Source organism: Homalodisca vitripennis, chromosome 3 (genome assembly GCF_021130785.1).
Source record: "Homalodisca vitripennis isolate AUS2020 chromosome 3, UT_GWSS_2.1, whole genome shotgun sequence".
Classification (NCBI taxonomy): Eukaryota; Metazoa; Arthropoda; class Insecta; order Hemiptera; family Cicadellidae; genus Homalodisca; species Homalodisca vitripennis.
Window position 1 is genome coordinate 205,953,260 of NC_060209.1, and position 18,300 is coordinate 205,971,559.

General features: G+C 33.4%; 1 protein-coding gene and 1 non-coding gene across 2 annotated transcripts in view; one reads left to right on the forward strand and one right to left on the reverse strand.

The window, feature by feature from the left end:
• Positions 1-5,691: 5,691 nt before the first annotated feature.
• Positions 5,692-5,764, reverse strand: Trnar-ucu. Its single transcript has one exon. It is a non-coding gene; the product is annotated as a tRNA-Arg (tRNA).
• A 250-nt stretch (positions 5,765-6,014) lies between these two features.
• Positions 6,015-18,300, forward strand: part of LOC124358054 — an 86,524-nt gene continuing 74,238 nt past the window's right edge. The window contains exon 1 of the mRNA XM_046810338.1: positions 6,015-6,249. The gene's annotated coding sequence lies outside the window, so the exon portion shown is untranslated. The remainder of the gene's footprint in view (positions 6,250-18,300) is intronic.

Genomic DNA, 18,300 nt, shown 5'->3' on the forward strand with positions numbered 1-18,300 from the left:
TGTCAGAACTAGTCACGACCTTTATCCAGATTTATCATCATGAGCAGGCATTCGGGTAATACACAGAAAGAAGCATGAGTCAAGGCACCTCTTTTTTGATTGACAGAGTACGTTGTAATCCTGATTTCAAAGTATCATGTGTGATAAAAAAGTAAATACTTTATCAACCTCACAGGCACTGGACTGACACTGCCACTGCCCTCCTCTCTCACCTCCATCTTCTATGATTGTTGAGTCTAATATTTTCCATGTCATACATTTCTTTTATTTTGCTAGTGTTTTTCAATTTTGCCACTACCTTGTTCGTTTTTGTTTTCATTTTTGTTTCTATTTCTAGGTGAACCAACAAGCTTAGTCCACTAATAAACTTTGTTTTATTATTTGTTTCCGTTCATTCCGACATTTTATTATTTTTATGACTAAGGCGGATGGAAACAACTGGCCTACGCACATGCAGACTGCCTATGTAGGCTTTTCCTATAGATTATTATTTTAATACAGTAACATTTCTAAAAAAGTGAGATGTTTATAGATTAGCTATTATATAAAGTTTTATGTATTTATAATGGTTAATAACGTACTTTGTATACGTTTTGGCTGGAATAAACCTATTCATTCATTCATTCTTACATTATCTCAGTTCTTAGACTTACGCGGCCTGATTAATCATCATAACGCCTGTGTCCCAGTTCGCATCGCATCTAGACATTTCTTTTAAAATATGAATCAGCAAACTAAGTTAAACACAAACTGTTGACATGTCTATTGAATGGCACTGTACGGAAATGCAATGTAAGAAAATTGACCACTTGAAGCTTGAAGCTGAATTGAAGCTAGTTATAATTATATAGAATCGATATTGGCACTATGAACTTGTGCCGGAATCTAAGACTTCCTGTTTATGGTGAAGGAGGCTATTACAATGTGATGGTGCTTGAACTTTTATCTGGACGCAGATAAGATACTTGTAATTTAAGTACTCGCACTGGCCACACTACTTGTAAAAGTGGTCAGTCTTTCCAAAGATTGTATTTTGTTCATGACTGTACATATTTGCTGTTGGAAATAAATTCAATTCTTCAATTATTGTGAAATGGGATTTCAGCCTATTTTTATATTATTTACGATATGGTCAGGTGCTTGCTGTAAATTATTGATTTCTGTTTTCTTAGCTAGTTTAACATCTGTTTACAAAACGGATAACGATGACAATAAACTTTATTTACTTTGGTGGAGCTGAAAGCAATTTAGAAATACTAGGCGTAAAAATACATATTTACCGTGTACTATCTTAATGAAGGCTGAAGAGTGCATCTTAGAAACCTAACAGAAACCACGCACAGATCCACTTTATCAGTTCCAGATTTGCACATAAATTTGAAGTAGACAATTTTAATTAGAATTTGATAGAATTGATTAAAATAAAACGTATTAAGAAATTTGTAAAACTCTAAAAACATGTAACGCTTAAATAAGACGAAGATCATCAGCCTAATATTAAAAAAACATACTACATCAATCCTAACTCATATACACTTACCCAATTCCATTCAATGTTTGAAGCAAGCACCAGATTTAAAATGTTTTCTTTTTACTTTTTATTGTGCCTAGTGCTTTGGATTTTTATTGTAATGAGGAATCCACAGCTGTTATTAGTCCGCCAAACAGAACGCACCTCTTATCGTTAGCGCGTGTCTGAGCCTGCTCAGTCTAGATTTTGTGTCTAGGAATTAATCTATTTTGTAATATATAATAAAACTACGTCAGTGCGAAATGTCCGCAAGTAATACACTCGGTGCGCCAGCCAGGAAATTCTGGGCGTCCCTTTGTCTCCAGGGGAAGACATTTACATGTGTTTGGAGCACATATCAAAAGTTATTAGTATCCTCTTCTTCAAGAAAGACATTTCTTTAGCTCATCAGCTTCGACTATCTTCGAGGAAGCATGCTCATCCACAAATTGTAGTGCAGTTCGTTTCTCGCATGGTGTGGGAGACTTGGTTGGCTACTGCGAGCCACAAGGAAGGGATCAACACCGCAGAGATCTCACTTTCGCTCACACCTGGCAATGAGCAGCTAACTCCACACAATAAGGCGTTGCTGGGCCGGGCAAGCAAGTTCCACTTCGCCGGTGTGGTTCTTGATTTACCACAACTAGACCGGTATGGTAAACTACAACTATTAATAGTTGTTTTATTCTATAAATTAGCAAAACGGAATTATTTCTTTTCCTATTACTTTAGAAAAAATAAATATACTTGCCGAATCGCGGTAATCAATAATTTTTAGTTCTTTTCCTTTAAAATAAGATGTTTTTTATTTTATAAAAAAATAATATATTATTTACAAACAATTCAGATGACCGATTAAGTTTACATTCAGATGGCAAATATTTCTTCTTATTCTTCTTATTATTATTATTAAAAGCTCATGTTATTTTAAATTTACTTATGCAAATATTAAATGGCATTTAAGGCCAGATTTCTCCAATCTAAGGTTTCTGCTTACCTTCAATTCCATTATTTTTTTAATGTATTTTTAATTTATAATTATAGTTACGTTAACATTAATTGTATTACATAAATTTTAAAATTGTTATCCTATACTGTAATTAGAAATTATACAAAGTAGTTTTTTGGAACTCTAACAAAGAAGCACAATTCTAAGCAGACTGTTTTTTATACCAGAAAAAGATGCTACAACCTGCTTTGCACAAAAAACGACGTTACCATACTGGCACTCTATTTCAAAAATTATAAATCCTTACAGTTCGTCAGTTATTTATAAAACCTCTCTTAGTTCACATCTTTTCACACTTTTACTCTATTTTCCAGAATGTTCCTATTCATATAACACCCAATATGCCCGTACCATAGGAATAGCTACTTTACAACTAACTATATGGCTACCTCTCTACAACCAATTCTTATTACATATAAAATATAGTATGAACAAATGTTTTTATATTATTTCACGTTTACAATTTCTTTAACGCACAATCCTTGTCAGTATTTAAAATCCGTATCAGTGACTTGCTCTTGCAAATAGGCGTATCAGAGGCGGAGATCGTTATCCCTGCTGGGTACAGGGGACCTGACCCTTGCTATGACGTCACTATTACTAACCAAACACACACGCGCGCACACGCACACACACTCTCTTTCTCATCTCACTCCTCCACAAATAGATTATTTAGTTTAGCCATAATTTGTCATTTTTATTTAATTTGTTTTACCACCGCTTGAATAAAAAGAACCAACTACACATTAAAATTCGATAAGCAATATACATTTATCCCTTTATCCATTTGACTTTTTTCTTACTCGATATATAACATATTCAGCGTATTATTTACATTTTATGTTGGCGCCTAGATACAACGGCCTTCACACAGATAGAGTTTACCCATTTAGTCTTTCCAGTATTGTTATATTTATTGTGCTATTTGTTACATTTAGCTTACACTTTCTTATATATATATATATATATATATATATATATATATATATATATATATATATATAAACACTTGCAACAAGTGTAGCCTACCTGCCAGTGCCAGAGGGTTTCTATCCCTTTTTGCAATGTGTTGGTAAATAATTTGTTGTTTCTCTGTTATTTGGTACAAAATTTTAATAATTTACCTAATTATATATACAAATTCAATCTATTATAATAAAATACTAAACATAACCAGACTCAAATTAAAACATTTTGTATTAACAAAATTTATTTACATGGAAACGTTTTTGGTTTTTTCTTTTGGGCGTCCTTCTTGTGATGAAAAACCTGCTGGGCTTTATTCAATAAATTCACTGTAAAGTCCAATAAGTTATGAACACACTGTTGAAATTTAATAGTAACATATTCGTAAATAAAAATATTTTGCATTATTTTAGAAGATTAGCAACTGGCACAGTTTTGAAGTCTTTGAGATTAGACTAGACTAGTTTAGTTTTTGTGTGACTGTTCATGGTTTTACACAAAATATAAAGTTAAGGAAAATACAAATAAAACTAACAAACCCACAAGTAAAACTAAACTGTCAATTATACATTGTAAAAGTTATCTAGTTTTTCAAGTGGGATAACATTAAAACACACACACACACACACACACACACACACACACACACACACACACACACACACACACACACACACACACACACACACACACACACAATTTAGCAGTGATGAAAAAGAAAAGACTTGGGATGCAAACCCTTTCTTTTGCATTTTCTGCACATAAATATTGATTCTCTTCTCTGCCCAACAGTATTATTGTGCTGGCTGCACTAAAAATACAGCAGTTCTCTCTATAATTGATAATTTTTTTTTAATACATGTCAAGATTGGTATCTCTGAAAGGACGCCTCAGTATTAAATTTGTTAGATCAACCACATGTGGTCTAGTTTTTTGACAGTGTTTATAAAATGAAAAAATGTTTCTAAATAAATAAAATGTTTCTTTTTGAATTTTTAATGATTTTTGTGACGTCTTTAATATAGGCATAAAAAATTAATATACCCTTAAAATCTGCCTCAAATTGAACAAAAATATTTCATTTCAATAAAAGTATCAACGTTCACTGAACTTCTTTTAGTACTCGTAGATACCTCCAAATGTGCATAAATAAATTATGAAGGAATGTCAATTGGAAGAAAATATATATAATCTTAATGGATTCTAAATACTTCTATAAATGTCAAGTCTATAGCTCAATTCATTAGGCTACTATATCATAATTTCAAATATTATATGATTGTACTGAGCTTTTTACAAATGTATTTATTCTGCGATCTTCTCTTTGCCTACATAGTTTCCCATAAGAACAAAGTAAAAATTTTCACTAACGCTGAACTAAATCCCACGGAATGATATGGACTATCACCATCTCAATGTTTCTTATATGGAAATGAAGGTACATGTAATATTTTAGGTCTATAGATTAGCTGTTTTCAAAAATCGTTCAGACAGACAAACAGAGAGAAATACAATTTTTACAGTCTCTCGAATATTTGCTAACGCTCAGCAAATCAAGTGGTGGTATCAAATTGTAAGTTAATGTTTTAGAGATTCTTGATACAGATTACATTATAAACAAACAAAAATAACTCTCGTTGCCAAAACAAATGTAAAAAGTTTAGGAACATAAAAAACACACATAAAAATTGGTTATTAAATAAGGGCTAGATTGTATTTGTCTAAATTCCACTATTTTATATATGTGAATTTGTAGGTCACCTTTTCAATTAATTACATTTTCATTAGCATTAAAGTTTTGAATGAGGTCCTAGAAATTAATCAAACTCCTAACTGTTAAAATGTATTTCTTCAGCCTCAGTAATTATTCCACCTAATGGAATAATTACATTGATAATGACATATTGATTAATTTGTTAATAATATTCCATTTTTTGTTAGAACATCTATTTAATGTAAATTTTTAAATTTTCCAGTAGTTTGATCTATATATATACCATCAACATTCAAACATTTTAAGTGTATTTGCAACATAATGGAATTACAATTTGAAATAAATGATACCTCTAATAATGCTTGAATTAATTTCACTTTTAGAGATTCACTGACATATTAAATATGTCATAAAATTGTGGAAAAAGAGAGTAGAATAAAAAAATGACATATACATTATAAATTTTGTTTCTACTCTGCAAAAAGTATATTTCATCCCTGGTGGGGATCGAACCCACGACCTTTGGATTAGAAGTCCAACGCGCTATCCTCTGCGCCACAGGGACGATGGAAAGCAAGTGAACACATACAATATAATTGTGACACTAGAAGTCAAGTTACGAACTAAATATAATGATTTACTGAATAGAATTTTATGGATAACCTATTCAATCGATAATTTTAGTTATAACTGATATTTTTTATTTTATTTTAAACACTTTAAAAGTTCCTAGTAATTTGTTTATTCAAAAAAGTGTGTATATTATTATATTTCAACATTATGATAGTTAGTACGTTATTTGACAAACAGCTGTTACAATATAACTTATAAAACCGTTTCGTTTGTTGATAGGTTTGGTCTGTTTTATAAAGAAATGTTTGTAAACAAACAAGTAAACACAACTGCTTTTTTGATACTTTAGGGTATCCGTTTAGAGTAGTACACAAACAAATTACACATAGGCCTATTACAATTATAACAATTACAAATTACGAATAATTTTTAATCTTGCTACAAGATTGTTTATTCATTAATACTTTTTCGTAGCTGGTAAGTAGAAAAGAGATTTCAATTATTTTTGCCTAAATGTTTTGTAATTATATTTAATTTTTTATGTTTGTGCCACAATTCCTATTTTACACATCAGTTTATTTATTATTGTAGTTTTGTTCAAACACATAGGGTTTTAGATGTCCTATGAGGATCTTTACCTTAGAGATAAGGAGTAGGCTAACTATAATGTTAATTAATTTATTAAAGCAGATAGGTGATTAAAATGCTTTTTAATATTGAAATTAACTAGGACATAGTACAATAAGCAGATCCTGTTTTTATATCGCTTATTACAATCATTGATACCGTAATTTATATATTGAACTATCAATCAATAACAACATCTAAAATATGAAATTCAAGTCAAATGTTTCAAATTAATAGAAATAGTTTGAACAATTACTTAATGTCATAAATAATAAAGGAACGATAACAATTGATCAAATGATAAAATTAGGACAGGTAACAGGAAAAATGGTCATTAAACGTAAGAGAACACAAAAACAAAACATCTTGAAACTGAGAAAGACACAGTAGGGCTAAATAATCTTTTGGGTAGACTTTAATAAACAGCCTACACTTTTTATTTGGTTGTTTTTATTGAATTGTTCGATTCTTTTTATCCTAATGAATAGTTCGATATTGAAATTTATTTAACAAAACATATGATTCATACTTATTAGTTACAGTCATTTGTCATATAAACAAGAAACAGCAAGAAGTAACTAATTTGTTGAGAACTTGAAAATAACGATGAATATGAGGAATTATGTGATAAAATTCTAGATATAAATGTAGGTTTGGTTACTGCCTTCACAAAATCGTAAGCTCACTGTTTTTTTTTTTCATTTGTAGGTCTAGGCCATTTATTTTGTAATTTTATTGTTATTAAAAATTGTAATGTGTTACTTTTGTTGTTAATGTATTATAATTCTTGTTTTGTACGATTAGTGTATAATATCAAATTTGGATAATATATTAAATAGTTCGATAATAACAATCGAATAGCCTAACGAGTTTAGGCCGCTTATTAAAGTCTCCCCAATATTTTAGTGTTATTTTGTATAGTTTTATAAATTTAAATATCTTTTTTTTATTTAAAGGAAGTTACGTATAGAACTCAATTGTGTTTAGAATGTGAAAATGTGTGTTCAGTTGGTACAGATGATTTAGTTTTGTTCAAATTAATTACTATTAGTTGATTATGTCAATGAGTATAATATTTAGATGTGGTTTGATAATATAAAAACCAGATCCGCTTATATCTTACTCTACCCATTAACTGGCCTAAAATTAAACAAAGTGCTCATGCACGTTGTAGATTAACAATTTATTTTCAGTAGGTCTAGCAATTAATCAGTGATTTTATATGTTGTCACAAATTATGATTGCAGTCCATATACGGCCACCAAAACATAAATACAACTTGTGAAAGTGAAAGGTGAAAATAGTAACTTAATACCTGTTGGTAGTTGTATCAGACGAATCTGTAGTTGACCTGAATGATGTAGCCTACTGCACACTTCGTTCAACAAAACAGTGTGGGGAGCTCAGCACCAAAATACAGTCTTCATCTCGGCACATCGTTCCATTGTTATTTATTTATATACGGTATACACCTTTTTACAACAAATGTTAAATCCGATTCAACAAGAAATAAATTATCTTATTATACAATATAACAAGCAATAATATATTTAAAGATAACAAGCAATAAATAAAAAACAACAACTATATGAACAATTAGAAAAATATGGCAATAATCATAGCAACGATGTATGTGTGTGTGTGGGGGGGGGGGGTGCATGTGAAGGGGGCGTGAGGTGTGTGTGTGCGTATATTATATTTATATACATTGTGCATTATTAATATGGGCCTACCTACAGGCATCATCACCAATCCAAGGGTAAGTCAATTATTGTTTTCGTTGATGCCTGGCAATTTTAGAAGACTTTGAACTCTTGAGTATTGAGCTCAAAACTTGTCTGGGTAATTCTAAGCAATATATGGGTCAACCTCGATTTTTCTCATATTACAATATAATGTTCCAATAGTTAATTAGAAAAGGAAATGACTAGAATTTCTTGCCGGAAAGCAGTTATAGGGAGCAGGCAACTCATATTACAATATAATGTTCCAATAGTCAATTAGAAAAGGAAATGACTAGAATTTCTTGCTGGAAAGCAGTTATAGGTAGCAGGCAACCGCAAGAATTACCTATTAGTGATCAGGGGCACTGACGTAATCTGGGCTTCAAATTTGGAACTACTCGAGTTAATTTTTTTTCTAAAAGAGCAAGCAGCGCGAAGCGCTCCGCAGCGGGCAAGCATCGTGCGTGATCTTTGTATATACTGAATTGATTCAGGCCAAAGGAATGACACAGATTCCTTTACCAGATTTTTACGGAGATTTTGTATTGGGCGGATTATATTGGTTTACTTTGCTTTCCAGCATGTAATTATGTGTTTAAAAATGTTTTACATACATTACCTACATTATATTGTAATATGTAATAACAATTTATCAGAAATTTTTAATAAAAAAAAGGATCACGCACGATGCTTGCCCGCTGCGCAGCGCTTCGCGCTGCTTGCTCTTTTAGAAAAAAAATTGACTCGAGTAGTTCCAAATTTGAAGCCCAGATCACGTCAGTGCCCCTGATCACTAATAGGTAACTCTAAGCAATATATGACCGTCTGGCGGTTGCCTGCTCCCTATAACTGCTTTCCGGCAAGAAATTCTAGTCATTTCCTTTTCTAATTGACTATTGAAACATTATATTGTAATATGAGAAAAATCGAGGTTGACCCATATATTGCTTAGAATTACCCTTGTCTGAGATTAATATCAAGTTGTTTCCTCTCTCTACACGATCATTGTTACTGTTTATTGAATCTCTGGTTACAATAACAATGATGATGTGGAAAAGACCACTGGTGCTTTTCTTTTATAAAAAGGAAATGCAGATACCCTCTTGAGCCTTATTCTACCGTCCTCATGGTCCACTATCCTATGCTACAATCTTGTCAAACTGAATAAGAGGGATAGTTGTTAGAGCACAAGGTCAATGATATTGAAAAGTGTTACGGTTACAAGCAGGATTTGAACTTACACTATTCCTAACTCAGTTTCAAAGTCCAACATCATCAGCACTTACAACAATCATCCCATATGTTTGGCAAACTTGGCCATGGGATCATGGCATGACAGGCCCTCAACCGTTCTGTAGAATCCCAGGTGTTTAGCTTTCAGAGCTACTTGAATTGGATGCACCCTGAACAAACTTGCAGATGAAATTTGTTGGCTTTAATAAATTTATTAACTGTGTTCACCTTCCGATAGGGAACAGTAGGATGATTTAGGCTAATGGTTGATTTATTCACAGAGATGGATCTAGGCTATCTGAGAAAATATCTCCACTGAGTAGGTATCCCTAATAATCCATTCAGAAATCTATAAAATTAGCAAGATAAAACTGCAAAATATTTGCTTTCAACTAACTTGTTCTGGTTAGAACTGTTTTTAGCCATCTTTTGCATACTGCAAACAGCAGTTTGGTTTCAGAAGACAAACTTCAACTTCAGATGCTATTTTTAACTTCTTGTCACAGATTGTATATTCATTAGATGAGCATAAACACACATATGCTTTGTTTTTAGACCAAAGAAAAGCCTTTGGCGTAGTTCTGCACAGACTGCTTCTCAAAAAGGTTGACCGTGTTGGTATTAGAGGTAAGGCCTTACATTGGGTTTTGTCCTTCATTCTCAACTGTAAGGTTATGGCTATTCCCTATATCGGGAGTATAGGCTGCCTTCGGAAATTTGAATCAAGAATCAAGAATCAAGAAGTTTATTAGCCATTGGTCACAACAATATGAAATAGGCATCGTCAAAATATACAGCATTGATATTTACAACAACAAAATTAGTTATTACAATATTGTACTATAATTATACTAATTTTATGACCAAGTAACAGGTTTAATATAATCTATGAAGAGTGTGCACATGGTTTGTTAATTACGTTATAGCTAATACAGTATAGAAAAAATCAGAAATCTACAAATCAAACTAATCAAAAAATGATATTTATGTCAGAATCTAAAAAATTCTTTTAAAGAGTAGAATGGATTGCATATGAGCCAGTTACTTATCTTTAGTTTAAAAATATTGAAAGGAGTCATTGTAGCAGATGCAGGCAGCTTATTATAAAAAGTTATGCAATTGAATTTAAAAGAGTTGCCGGTTTTGACTAGCCTGTGCTGAGGGAGATCTAAATTGTTTTTACCCCTGGTATTGTGTTGATGAAAATCTTGTCTGGTATTGAAATCTGTAATATGTAATTTTGTATAGACTAGTATATGAAAAAAATGTAAAGGTTAATAACTGTCATGAATTTGAGATTGATAAAAAGTGGTTTGCAATGTTCTAGAGAGCTGCTTCTACTGATGGTTCTAACTACTTTTTTTTGAATGAGAAGAATATCATTCACAGCATTGGAGTGACCCCACAAAACAATGCCATAGGAAATGGTGTGATTGAAAAAAGGCAAAATATGCCACTCTCAAAATATTCACAGCTAACAAAATCCCTCAGTTTCCACATTAGATACAAGACTCTAGATATTTTTCTACATACATGGTCAATGTGTGATTTCCAATTAAGCTTGCTGTCAAGATGAAAACCCAACAATTTTACAGATTGATCTTCATAATTTTCAGATAAGGCTGAGAAGCAGATTTTGCGTTTTCTCCTGATTACATATCAGTCTATTTGAAGTGAACCAATTTAAAGCCAAGCTGTGAGATGCATCCATGTTTTCTTTCAGAGTATTCAACTGCTTATTAGATGAAAAAAGAGTGGTGTCATCAGCATAAATAACAATGTTAGACAACACATTAGAGGGCAGATCATTTATAAAAAATGATGAATAAGAATGGTCCTAAAACTGAACCCTGTGGTACACCTGTGGCCACAGAAAGAGTGGTAGACTGCTGAGCTTGAACAGAAACATATTGTAACTCTATTCGATAGATATACTGCAATATATTAATGGAATTTTCTGATATACCATAGATCTTAAGTTTGTCGAGGAGGATGCCATGATTCACGCAATCGAACGCCTTACTCAAATCAATGAGTGTTAAAGCAACTGACTCCTTTTGTTCAAAAGCATGAAGTGCTTCAACGACTATTTCTGTAACGGCAGAAGTTGTAGATTTATTGGTACGAAAGCCATGTTGGTTATTACTGATTATATTATTGGACTCAAAATGTTGATTAAGTTGATGATACATTATTAGATTCAAAAACTTTTGATAAGATGGGGACTATAGAAATTGGGCGATAGCTTTGGGGCAGAGATCTGTCCCCTTTTTTGTAGACTGGCAATACCTTGGAAATTTTTAGAAGATCAAGAAAATATCCATGTAAATAAGCATTGATTGAAGATGAAAGCTAATGGTGAACTGATGTGTTTTATTGTGTTCTTGACAATATAATTAGATATACCATAAAAGTCGGAAGTTTTAGAGTTTGACAATTTAGCAGCTACCCCCAGTTACATCAGTTGGGGTGATTAATGACCAAGTAAATTGAGGTACACAGTTAGTTAAAGTGTTAGCCAGTAGGTTGGTTGCCAAAATGTCAGTGTTATCAATGTTAGTTTGAATGTCTGCCACCGACTGTATGAAAATACTGGTATAGTTAGGTGTGGATCAAGTGTTGTTGGTGTCACACCTGTGTTGTTTTTGTGTTTCTGAGGAAATTACCTCCCAGGCAGCCTTACCATTTATTACTAGCTCCCTCTATATGATTTTCAAAACAAGCCCTTTTTGCTAGGTTGAGCTTTTTTTTCTATACTCTTTTTTGAAGAATTTATAAAGGTTATATGCGGCATCCATATGCTGAGACCCAGTTTTTCTAAGAATCTTAAAAACATCAAAATAACCTAGCATTATTTCTCTACCTCTTTTTAAATCTTCATTGTACCACAAAAGTTTCTTTGTCTGCTTGCTTTTAACACCAATTTTAACTAATGGAGATGATAAATACCAAATATTGTTATATGTTTTTAGAAAACTGTTAAATTAAAGTTTTCAATGTCAATCTCTTTTCTTTTATAGGTATCAATTATTTCCCACCTTTCACTCTCCAAACTTTCTGCAAACAATTTAATTTGTGTCTCATTTTGCTTACGCATACATTTTTTTTTTGAGGATGTGACTGTCTCATTTGGTCTACATGATCTATCAAGTTTTAGATTTAATAGAAGAGGATTATGATCGGAAATGCAGTCATTCAAAACTTTTAATTCATAACAATCCCTTTAAAAATTTACGAGGATGTTATCGAGACACGAATCATTTCTTGTAGGAGCCTTATTTCTAGCTACCAAGTTAAGAGAGCGTAAGATGTTTACAAAGGTGGTTGTCACTGTGTCAGTGGTTTTATGGAATGGTATAATTGAAGTCACCTCCAATGACTAACTTAGAGGTATGCTGCAAAACCTTTTTAATAGCTTGTTCAAAGTTATCAAAAAATAAGTCCATATTACCACAAGGTGATCTATACAGAGAAACTATTGCAACTTCTAAATTGGGCCAATTTTATTCCTGAAATTTCTAAATTTTGCTCTAGATTAAATTTGCTTAGGTCTAGTTCACTATATTCAAGCGAATCTCTTATAAAAATACCAGCACCCCCATTTTTTTGAGGCTTTGCGACACACCATACTTGCAGCTTTGTAGCCCTGAGGTGTAAATAAAGATATCTGCTCTTCTAGTAACCAGTGCTCACAAATGCTTATAATATCTATAATGCTTAAGTTTAGACAAGTGTTCTAATTCTAATAATTTATTTACGGAGACATTGGATATAATTTGTAAAAATGTTAAGACCGATGTGCAAGTTTGATTCAATGAGTGAACTAGATTCATTGTTAAAGGTTGTTAAATTTTGAAACAGACAAGGGGTTTTTCCATTATTTTCAACTAAGGTTTTTTTTACATTTTGTACTTTTTTTCTTAAAAAATAACTGTTTCTACCTTGGGATTCTACTGTAATATTTCTTTACATTCATCCACTAATTGTTGAGACACCACTCTTTTGTCTGTTTTGGGCGTTTCAAAACCCTGAAAAGGTGAAGAAATAGAAAAAGAAGCTATGCTTCACTTGAGTTGGAGACTGTAGACAAGTCCCATTGTCTCCCGACAGGTGAGGGCTGGTGGAGTGTCCAGGTGGTGGTGTCTGTAGGGACTCAGTCACGGTAGGGTCAGTAGTCAGCTTCACTGGTGATGTCTGTTGAAATACTGCTGAGATGGACTGCTCCTCCAGAGTTGACTCCAAGCTTATCCTTGGGCTGACCTCTATCACAGATGGGCTGGTGGTTTGCTCTTGAGTAGGTATTTCTCCGCAGAGGTCAGGATCAGACTTTGATGTCGCTGAAGTTCTACCAATAGCCTGAACTATCTTCCTGCCAAGCAATTTTTTTCCCATCTTGTTCAGATGCATTCCATGGCGAGTAAAATGCTGTCCTCTCATTTCAGTTCCCATCAATAACATTGAAGCTCTCCATTTCCTCCAGTTTACCGTTTAAAATTGCAATTTCTTTGTTAATGAAATGTTTTTTCTCCAGGTCGTGTCTTTGAAACAATGGTACAAAAATAAAGTTGGTATGGTTATTTTGCTGACAAAACCGATGTATTTGACCTGGAATTACTTGTGCAGCTCGACGGTTTCTGTAGGTAACACGGCTCATATCATTAGCCCCTCCGATTATTACAACCACGTCCTGGTCTGTGAGGTCTGTACACATTGCGTTAGTGTTCTGCAGTATGTGGGTTATTGGGGCTCCAGGACAGGCATTGACAAAAACCTCAGAATCTGGTACTAGTGGTTGCACTGCGTCATACAGATTTTTACCATGACTGTCAGCAAAAATTTGGATTTTTTTGGGTATAAAACTGTTTTTAATTGTTTCTTGTTTTGTGTATGTTTTTAGATTTAATAATAGGCCTTTTCTGCATTAATTTACTTTCATTCTTGTAGTCACTGTTTAGTGTGTTGATTTCAGTCCTGGTTTTGCAAAGGTTCATCTGTTATCAGCCCTGATAAAATGTCATATTTGTTTGAAAGTGTGATAGAAGTATTTGGGAGGGTTGGCCACTCATTCAAAGACTTTGTATTAATATGTTTACCTTTTCTGATTACTTCACAGAATGTTTTCCCTGATTCGTCCAGATGATTTTTCTTTATGGGTATTAGAGAGGGATTTTAAGTCCTCTTTAAGTAGTTTGGTTACTTCAATTAGGTTCCTATGGTCTAGCATTAATTCTGAATAAAGGTGTTCAAGATTTTGGCATTTCATTTCTTTTAATTTATTTTCTTCTAATATATTTTCAAGTTTCTTCTTTTCTTGTATAAGTTGTTCTTCTGCATTTGCTCTTTGTTTAGATATCCGTTCTATTTCGTTCTTCCAAATTTTCTCTTTAGAGTCCAGCCTTAATATGTCAACTTCTTCCTGTAATTTCCAAATTTTTTTCATCTTTTTTGCTGCAATTTTTCTTGGTTTCATTTAAACTTGAAAGAATGTCTTCCTTTTCTAAATCCAATAATGACAGTGTTTCTTGAAGTGATTTATTTTCAATTAACGCTTTTGTCAAAGCTTTGAAGCATATTTGTCAATAATTTAAATACATTGTTGAACATGAGTGATCGCATTCCTCTGTAATCTTGTTAAATTCCTCCATAAAGCTCAATTGCTAAGTGTTCAACTTCCTCAGAAGCCAGTGCCATTTCAAGAGAAATCATTCTTAAGATAAATCACATTAAGATTACACTAGAATAAATGAGAGATAAATACTTTGTGTATGTGTAAAATTAGAATTTATATTGGATTGTCAAAAAATATAAAATTCAATTAATAAGTCATTGTATAATTTGTTCACAAATTATTAATTCATGCAAAAAGATATTATGTCAGTTGTGGGAGTTTTAACCATCAACTGTTTACACTGTAAGCAGACAAGTTGTACAGCAGATGGACTTGACAGCTGATAATGTGAACAAACTGCTGCTATCAATTAGGCAACTGATAAGTGGACAAGCAGCTGGCAGAGTACAGCTGAGTAGTGCAGGTAAATGGTGGGGGGTTGGCAGTACTGTAACAGGAAATAACTGCTCCAGTCAGACAAATGCACCAGTTATTTACAATTTTAATTAATTTTTTTCTTTTGTTCTATAAATTCCAAACTGTCAAAGTCTTAAATCCCACATATATAAAATAACTGTTATATCATGAAAGTGATTTGTTATGTGCTATTTACACTTAAAAAAGGCTATTTTATGAGTGGTTGAAAAACATGTGCTATATTAGAGAAAATAATGAGTGTTTAAATAATCAAAATATTATGTAGTCTGCAGTAAAATAAGTTATATTTAACTGTGCTCCAGGTAAAGTACACTTCACTCAGTAAATATAGTAAAATTCATCACTGATAATTTAGTATAACTGCTTTAAAATTAACATTGTTTAAGCACTAAAATAAACACCACTTATTGGTGCAAAGACCTTGGACTCAATGAACTGCCCATTATTGAATCTAGTGAACTGCCCACATAAGCGTGGGTACCACAGGGTTCTATCCTTGGGCCGATATTTTTATTCTGTTTATGAATGATAGACAAGAGACATTAGACAAAATTCTTTATTCAGCAAATGATGTTGCTAAAAACGAATCCCAAGTTGCCATTAATAACATTACAAAAGCTCTTGAAATGGCAAAATGTTACACAAGTAATGTAGTTTTGGTGGACTTGCCTAATCGATATGATCTGGCTGAGTGGTCGTGTGTTAATGAAGAGACAATGAAATTCTGAAGAAGCTCTCTGAGAAGTATCCTAATGTGACACTAGTTGAAGCCAGTAAAGCAAATAAACACTTGCATACTAGACATGGTTTACACCTTAGTGTTAGTGGTAAAAGGTGGCTGGCTCATGAAATAATACAAGCAGTAAGAGACAATCCAGAAAAGCGACCCACATCATCTCTAAGTACTGAATCGCCAGTGTTGCAGTTAGCCCAAACAAACAAAGTCAACAACTCAGGAAACTCACCATCTCCAGTCCCAAGTCACCTCCCGCCCTCGCCACTGATGACAACACAGTAACTGACTTCATTGGATTTAATATCTTTCATTTGAATATCCAGTCGATCAAAAATAAACTAGACATGTTAAATATTTGGATAAATGAACTTAACATAACTATCGACATAATAACAATTAATGAACATTGGCTTGTTGAGGAGGAATTACTTTTATATCCTCCACTAGGTTTTAATTTAGCCAGTAGTTATTGCAGAAAATCTCCCCTTATAAGAGGAGGAAGCAGTCTATATGTCAGGGTAGGGATGGAATTTCAGATAATTAGCTTGGAAAATTATTGTCTTCCTCTTGTATTTGAAGCTTCAGCAATTTTACTAAAAAAAGAAAATTTCTTAATTGTAACTATTTATCGCACACCTGATTCTGATGTTAAGATTTTCTTCTGTTTACTAGATACACTTTTACAATTTTTATCAAAAACATACAAAGAAACCATAGTTTTGTCAGGAGATTTTAACATAAATATAATTAAAAAATCTTTTGAAAAGGAGTTCTTTCTTAATTTATTTCGCACTTACAATATATATTGCTTGAACCTGGAAAAAATAAGAGAGGCATGTTTAGACAACATTATCACTAATATAAATACAGGAAAACTTAAATGTAGAGTAGTAGAACCCACCTGTCTGACCATGCTGGCATCTTAGCTAGCTTATATACGAGGGGGTACCCAAAAGTAACCGGAATTGTATTGCTGGCAGCCGGCAGCGTGTAGTACACATTCCTGCCGCTAGGCGTGTGTCGCGCAACCCATTGCGAGCTCAGTGACCCCAGTTCCGTTGTCCTAGTGCATTATGTTCGTTCGTAGTGACTGTTTTCGCTAACCCTGTTTTGTTCTTGTTTCGTTTTTTGTCATGGCAAGTTTAAGTGAACAACGTGCAGCTGTGAAATTTTGTTTTTTACTTGGTAAAAATGCTGCAGAAACTATTTTAATGTTGAATACAGCTTACAAAGATGATGCTATGGGGAAAACTCAGGTCTACAAGTGGTTCGCTCGATTTAAAAATGGCGACATGTCGATTGAAGACAAACCTCGTTCTAGACGTCCATCAACCTCTCGAACGGACAAAAATGTTGAGAAAATTCGTGAACTTGTGCTCACCGACCATCGACAGACAATTGAGGAACTATCAGAGAGTAGTGGGTTAACTTGGAGCTCGGTTCAGCGAATTTTAACAGGAGATTTAGGACTGAAAAGGATTGCTGCCAAATTTGTTCCTCGACTTCTGACTGACCATCAAAAGGCACATCGAGTTGAAACTTGCCGCCTTCTGAAAGAACATCTCGAAAATGATCCCGATTTTCTGGAAAAGGTAATTACTGGTGATGAGTCATGGTGCTATGGTTATGACCCAGAAACGAAGCAACAGTCAAGCCAATGGAAGTCGCCATCTTCACCTCGTCCAAAAAAATGTCAGCAAGTCAAATCAAACATCAAAACCATGTTGATTTGCTTTTTTGATGCTAAAGGCATTGTTCATTCTGAGTTTGTTCCTCCAGGTCAGACTGTCAACCAAACATTTTATTTGGAGATTTTAAGAAGATTGCGCAACAGTGTTCGCCAGAAAAAACCCGATTTGTGGCAGACTGGTTCTTCCACCACGACAACGCACCGGCACACACAGCCATCTCAGTTAGGCAGTTTTTAGCCAAAAACGGCATGGTTCCGCTGCCCCATGCACCTTACTCGCCTGACCTCGCTCCATGCGACTTTTTTTTATTTTCACACATGAAAAGAGGCTTGAAAGGTCAACGATTTGACAGCGTTGAAGAGGTTAAGAAAAAAACGAAGCTCGAGCTTGCAGCCATTCCTAAAGATGACTACAAAAAATGTTTTGATCAATGGAAATACCGTTGGGACAAGTGTATTAGTTGTAATGGAG